General features: G+C 44.1%; 1 pseudogene; it reads right to left on the reverse strand.

Annotated features, from left to right (window-relative positions):
- Positions 1 to 210: 210 nt before the first annotated feature.
- Positions 211 to 2,564, reverse strand: LOC102144251 (WW domain-binding protein 11-like; annotated as a pseudogene).
- Positions 2,565 to 7,394: the final 4,830 nt, after the last annotated feature.

Below are 7,394 nucleotides of genomic sequence, written 5' to 3' on the forward strand. Positions count from 1 at the left end.
ATTAGGAAATGACATTATGATCTATTTCATAACAAGTAAAATATTTCAAAATATTTTACAGGAAAATATTAAAAGTAACCCAAACACAAAAGGCAAGATGAAATAAACTGGCTTTTCAGAAATCTCTACTCCAGTGTCCACAGCACATAAGAAGACAGTCAAAACAAATAAGCAACTAAGATCCTCCTGATCACAAATTTCCAAAGGGGAAGAAACAGGATGAAGATAGTTGTGTGAAAGGGAATGGATTTTAGCAGCACTGCTTCAATAACTGATCTATTCTGAATGAAATACCCTCTTTTATGTGCAGGAAATTCTGAACAAGGCTAAATTTTAGGATATTCCTTGAACTGAAATTAGAAAATACACTGACAATGGAAGCAGCTCTTTCATCTAAGTTTAAAAAGGGCCTCTTTCTCCATGGGCTACTGTTGTGAACAGAGGCCTGTTCTGGCATCAAAAGCTGTCACAGTAGCCCTTCCATCTCTTTCATGAAAGCCTCATAGACATCATCCTTAGTTTGTACTGAGACAGGAACCGAAGGACCAGATTTGGGTGCTGCTTTGGCAAGAGGCACAGGAGAATTATCCTCTAACTTTCTTTGGGAAGCAGCAGTCGCCCTTTTATTCTCCCGACATACTCTCAATGCAGTGGGCACAAATCGAGTAATCTCTGCCTTGGGATTAGTGATCTGTGGCTTGGCACTGATGGTTGTTGTGGCTTTCTTCTCAATGGTGGCTGCACTTGTATCCTCTACCTTGGGTCGCTGAATCAAGTTGGGTGGGGCACTTAAAACCCCAGGGTTTGGCAAAGGAGCTGGTGGCAAAAGTCCGGGGGGGGGGCAGATCCCAACGGGAGGCACCAAAGGTGGGTGCATCATGCCAGGACAAAATATACTTGCGTTAGTAAGTATATTTGCTCTTGTATTTGGTATTTGGACTAAAAGCCAAAATGAGCTTATGACAAAATATACTTGCGTTAGTAAGTATATTTGCTCTTGTATTTGGTATTTGGACTAAAAGCCAAATGAGCTTATGGTGAAGCCTACAAACTCCAGGAATACCTGGAGGTGCAGGGGGAGGTATCCTTGGTGGGAGTCTCCGAGGAAGGAGACCAGGAGGCAGACCTGGAGGTGGACGTAGGAGACGTAGTAAAAGTTGGTGGTCATGGAGGTAAAAGTCAGGGTAAAGGCCGAGTCCTGGCATTCCAGGTGGTCTCAGGAGGACCTCCTGGAGGCGGTCCAGGAGGAAGGTCCATAGGTGGCCTAAGAGGCCATAATGGTGAAGCAGGTGGTGATCCAAGAGGTAGTGGTCCTGGCATGGGTAGTGCTTGTATCTGAGAAGGAGGAACAGACTGAGGGGGAGTCTGCTGCTGTGAAGAAGCAGTGGATGTGCCATCAGAATGCGATTCCTCTTTATGGAATCGCTGTTTTTATGGTTCCTTTTCTGCTTCAGAGTCAACAGAATCATCTTCATCACCGTCCTCTGAAAATTCCTCTGCTTCCCGTCCCTCCTCTGGGATTTCTTGACCTGCCATACGAAGCATCGTGGCTTGAAGAGGAGTCAGTTCCCTCATGTTCTTCTTTTCCTTCGATTTTCCAGGTATATCTGCAAACCATACACTCAGACCTGTCTTCTTTTCTTCATTGTTGTCTCTCTCACCATCATCACGGTGCACACTTTCTCAATCCGATCCGTCGGTGTCACTGTCATCAGTACTGCCATCATGCTTATCTTGATCCATGTCCTCAGGATAGCCATCATCTTCACTGGTGCTAAAAACATCATCATCACGACCTCACTGGGCAATTTCAGGACTATGTAATATGTCTTCATTTCACCTAGGAGGGGGAAGATCTAGGGCCAAACCCACTTTACGGCCATATATCTGCACGACTTGAGAAGGAGGTGGAAAACGGCGAGGACCAAGAGTTTTTCTGCCAGGGGGCAAATGTGGAACACAATGTCCCAAGAAGAGGAAGGATAGAAACTGCCCAAGTTGGAAGTCCATAGGCTGAGGGTTTCTTAAGGATGGAGGGTGACTGGACACCAGGAAGTGGAATGTCCTGGATCCAAATGTTAGAAGGAGCCTGCGGCATATCTGGCAAAGGAATACTCTCCACTTCCACATGCTGAGCATGCTCCACAGCATCCAAATATTGATTAAGTTGAGCCCTCTTCTGTTCATAATCTATTTCTAGCTTTCTCAATTCTTTCTAAATATCTGGATTCTCTTTGTCATAGAGTCGTAGAATATGTTCAAAGGTTTCACGCAGCTATTTTTACACTTGTCTTTCTGTCCTTTCTCATTTAATTGTGGCTGTTGCACTGGGTTGAACTCCATTTCATCCAATTTCTCCATGTCTCGGATCATCTGTTTGGGATCCTTCATCTTTAAAACTGCAGCTGGAACCATCATAAGCGGTTTTTTGTTCTTCAATTCTCTCTTCCGGGCTTCCTTTCGGGCTTGGTCTGTGGCGTTCATAAATTTTCCACTCTTGGTGGATGATGTAGATCCCCTTCCCATGTTGACAATTTGTATGGCTTACTTGTTCATTTAAAAAAGAAAAAAGAAAAAGAGGCCAGGCGCGATGGCTCACGCCTGTAATCCCAGCACTTTGGGAGGCCGAGACGGGCGGATCACGAGATCAGGAGATCGAGACCATCCTGGCTAACACGGTGAAACCCCGTCTCTACCAAAAATGCAAAAAAATTAGCCGGGCGCAGTTGCGGGCGCCTGTAGTCCCAGCTACACGGGAGGCTGAGGCAGGAGAATGGCGGGAACCCGGGAGGCGGAGCTTGCAGTGAGCCGAGATCGCACCACTGCACTCCCGCCCGGGCGGCAGAGCAAGACTCCGTCTCAAAATTAAAAAAAAGAAAGAAAGAAAAAGAAAAACACTTCTGCTGTGCTCCCACGACTGCGAGAAGCCAGGAGGGGGTGATTCCCAGCCTCTTTCACTTCGTAAGGGCCTTCAACTCAGCCTGGCGCTCAACCCCTCAGCCCCACCATCTTGAAACCTCGCGCCCCTCGACAGTCCTTACGTCATTTCCCATTCTTCTGTCCCGCTGTCTCTCCAATTTTTGTATTTTTAATAGAGATAGGGTCTCGCCATTTTGGCCAGGCTGGTTTCAAACTACTGGCCTCAAGTGATCTGCCCACCTTGGCCTCCGAAAGTGCTGAGATTACAGGTGTGAGCCACTGCATCCAGCCGAACATAGACTTCTTAATAAATGGTACAATCAAATATGCCTGGTTGTGTGATATAAGTCTGCAGTGGGTTCAGTGAGAGCAAAAAACTTCAATTCTACCCAAAGAGGTGGTGTCATAAAGAACCGTACTGCATTAGTCATTGTCCCAGCAAGAGAGAGATAGCACACTCAAAAGCTACATGACAAGTGTTTACTGGAAGGACTATTTAACGAGACAGGGCAGGGTTAAAGGGACTCACAGGGACGGTGAAGGTCCCAAGGATGAACAGGAATGGGAAGAAGTTAACACCCCCAGGCTGAAAAGGATGCAGAGGTTTGTTTCCAGCGTCAAGCAAAAGCTGTAGCCATGGGAGCTGTGGTGTTAGTTAGAGGAGCAAAGCCACTGCTAAACCACAGTCCAGCAGGGATGAAAGTGTGGGGAGGTGGAGGTCAAGTGATTCGGTTAGATGGTGAGGGCATTTAAGGGAGGTAGTACTACAAAAACAAAAATACAGAGGCGTGGGAGAAAACCATGTCACATTGCTGGAATTGGAGTGTAGGATGAAGTAGAAGTCAGATCATGAAGGGCCTAGTGTATCGCGCCAAGGCATTTGGACTATATCCTATATAACCAATAAGAGCCTGTGCCCCATAAATGACTAAAAGAATCTATTGCTAATTAAGTCTTTGTGTTTGTCTTGTGGGTTGGGTTGGGGGAGTGGGGGAGGGGGGGAGGTTGAGCGATCATTTTGAGTAGTTTGTGTCTGTTCCCCAGCTTAAGACTTTTCTGAACCAAGGCTGCTAATACAAATCACATATGTTATGGAGGACACTGTACCATTCCTAATTATTTTAGGGTAATGTATTTAGTTACACACTAAATTAACACTAATTGAAGTTGGAAGAGGTTCAGAAAGCAATTAAATATTATTTGGAATTGAACAGTGGAGTAGGATATGTTGCTCTTTCAATACAGAATTCATGCTGAATGATTGCACTGGGCTAAATTGACATTTTTCCCCTGAATTCCAGCAAGCAATCCTGTCTTCTTCACTTTTATCCAAATCACATGAAAACAAGAGAAAAGATGCTAATGTAAGTATATTTGCTCTTGTATTCAGTATTTGGACGAAAGGCCAATATGAGCTTATGGTGAAGCCTACAAACTCCAAGTCACATAAGATGAATCATCTGTTCTGCTTCTTTCCTACTCTTGCCCATGGAAGTACCAGGGAGGTACTCAGAAGCTTATTCAAAGAGAAATTGAAAAATCGTTATTAAAAAGAGCTCTTAGACACTGTATCTATGGCTTTTTTGGTCCTGTTTATTATTATTATATTTTTTGTAAAAAGAGAAAAGATACACTAATTTTCTTTGTATACAAACACACATTATAATTTGCAGCACTTTTTTACATAAAAAGCAGACATTCATTTTGCAGCAGATATTTTTGTGGCACAATCTGGGGCCACAGAGCAGCATGGCTCATACTAACCAATTATAATAATTAAACCCTCAGTTCTAGCTCTATTGGCTACTATAACCTGAACTAAAAATTAAGCCTGTTTGTGGAGGTTTTTTTTTTCTGTATGTATATTAGGTTTTATAGCATGAAAGAGTATCAAGTTATACTTGCTACCTAACTGTATTTTGGCCTAAGTCAGTTATTGCTTTCTATCCAGTTTTAGAGTGTTAAAAGCAGCAGACTAGCTTAACTTGTGGACAGTACGTGATGGTATGCACAGTTCTATTTGCTAAGCTTATATACATTCTGGCTTTTGATCAAATTAATTTTTAATTAATTTGTTGCATCTTAAAATAAGTGTGGGCTTAAAACCCTAATCTGATAATGTATTTACTCAGAGATTTCTTGAGAGTTTAGCTGGAATCAGAGGAATAATTAAATTACTTTGGGTCACTAGTGTATCATGGCAGTTCAGAAGTTCAAAAAAAGATTTGCTCCCTCTCACAAGGAAGGTTTTCTACAGTGGAAAGAAGTAAGGATGAAAACTCAGAGGAAATGATGACATCCAAGGGAAGAAGGGAAGATTTTACTCCAAAAGGAGAATGATTTAGACCAGTTACTCTGAAGCCCGAGGAAGAAACAGACCATAGACATTCAAGAACTCTAGCTCATCTTTTAATGAGCAAAAAGAGAACCTCCTCCAGGGAGGAGGCTGTACATCGTTCAGTGTTGCTGGAAGGCAGAATGTGTAGGAGGAAATGGTGTCAGGTAGCTGGAGAGTGGTCCTTAAATAGATAATCATGCCAGGAATGTAAACATCCTTCTTAGGAAGAGGAGGGGTATGCTAAAATTTGCCTTTCAGAAATATCACTTATAGTAGTATGGAGGCTCCATTGAAGAAAGGTGAGCCAGGAAGCATCTTAGTAGATGGGGATAATTCAAGCCAGGTTTACCAAAAGAACTATTTACACAGCCGCGGATAGAGTGCAGGAAAATGTAAGAGACAGCACAGAACCCAGGGGCTAGGAGCTGTTAATACCCCTAGGCCTGAAGAATGAAGGAAGAGAGCAGTTACTGGAAACCCGAAGGGGAGTATTGTGGGAAAGAGACCACCTTGGGAGGAACCATGACCTTGGGCAAGGGTCACAGCCAACTTAAGGCAAACCTGCAGTGAGAAAGCTGAAAAAATGTATACCCTCACCTCATACCCCTCCCTCCTCCGAATATCCTACTTGGTCTCCTCATTGGCCAAGCCCAATGAGAAAACAGAAGGCAAGGAGGATTTTCGATGTAATTTATACAGAACTGTCTCCTGGAGCAAAGAGTATGGTGGAAAAACATGGCAAGAGGATCTAGAAGGACAAATGGAAGCTATCTAGCACAGTCCCCATTTTCTGCCCCTCCACATCCCCTGTTCTTCTCCATTCATTTGAAAACTTTATGTCCTAAGCCACAGTACACATGAAGTTCCATCAGCTACAAAATCATAGCAGGTTTGCATGCTTATGCCATGTAATCGCAAAAGCAGTTGGAATAGAATGGTAGAGTAGGATATGTTGTTCTCTCAATACAAAATTCACATTGAATTGCTAAATGATTGACATTTAGCAATTACATGGTGTATGCATAACTACTACTGGTGTGTGTGTGTGTGGCTAGTCTAGTGGTATATGAATAACTACTACTGCTGTGTGTGTGTGTGTGTGTCTGTGTGTGTGTGTGTGTAGGCTAGTCATTTAGCAATGACTAGCTAGGTGACATATAGCAATTACATGGTGTACGCATAACTACTACCACTGTGTGTGTGTGTGTGTGCGCGTGTGTGTGTGTCTTAGGCTAGTCATCGGAACAGCCTCTCTCCTCTACCCATTCCATGTTCCCCTTACTCTCTGCCAGCACCTCAGTTGGATGGGCTTCTTTACCTGGTAGAGACCAAAAACTTCATTTATGTACACGAGTCTTTGGTGGTCTTGTCTTTATTAAACTGTCTCAGTTTTCTATCAATAAAAACATTAGAAAGGAATACTAAACAAAAAGGAGTACAGCCCCATCCTCCAAAAAAAAAAAAGCCCTCTGAGTTCCAGACACAGTCCTCCTTTTTCCATGGTGTAGCAGCAACCCAATTTCCCCCATAATCAATTATCCAGGCAGCACAATAACTGGGGAGATTGGCTACAAGTCAAAATCCTATGTGTAATCTTCCAGGCCCTAGCAGAGGTAATTTCAAAGGCTGAGGAGGTGGGAGGGTGGGTGCTAGCGTGGGACGGGAGAGGGCATCTGTTTTTCTCACGCCAGACTCGGTGCACAGCTACTGCACTGCCACCTTTGCAGGGAGTTACAGGCAAGAATTCAGGCCCCCTGGGTCAGCCATGCTCTTGTGCGTATCTGTATTCCTGCCTTGGCGCCTCCATTTGAAAGGCTTTTTACTGGGACAGGCCTCCGGTGAGACATTGTTCAGATGGTTCTGACAAAGCCTCCTTATTGAGGGGCCCTGAACACTTTTTTTCCCGTCCGACTCAGAACTTTTTTGACTCTACACTTTTCTTTTTTTTTTTTTTTTTTGAGACGGAGTCTCGCTCTGTCACCCAGGCTGGAGTGCAGTGGCCGGATCTCAGCTCACTGCAAGCTCCGCCTCCCGGGTTTACGCCATTCTCCTGCCTCAGCCTCCCGAGTAGCTGGGACTACAGGAGCCCGCCACCTCGCCCGGCTAGTTTTTTGTATTTTTTAGTAGAGACGGGGTT

Source organism: Macaca fascicularis, chromosome 18 (genome assembly GCF_037993035.2).
Source record: "Macaca fascicularis isolate 582-1 chromosome 18, T2T-MFA8v1.1".
Classification (NCBI taxonomy): domain Eukaryota; kingdom Metazoa; phylum Chordata; class Mammalia; order Primates; family Cercopithecidae; genus Macaca; species Macaca fascicularis.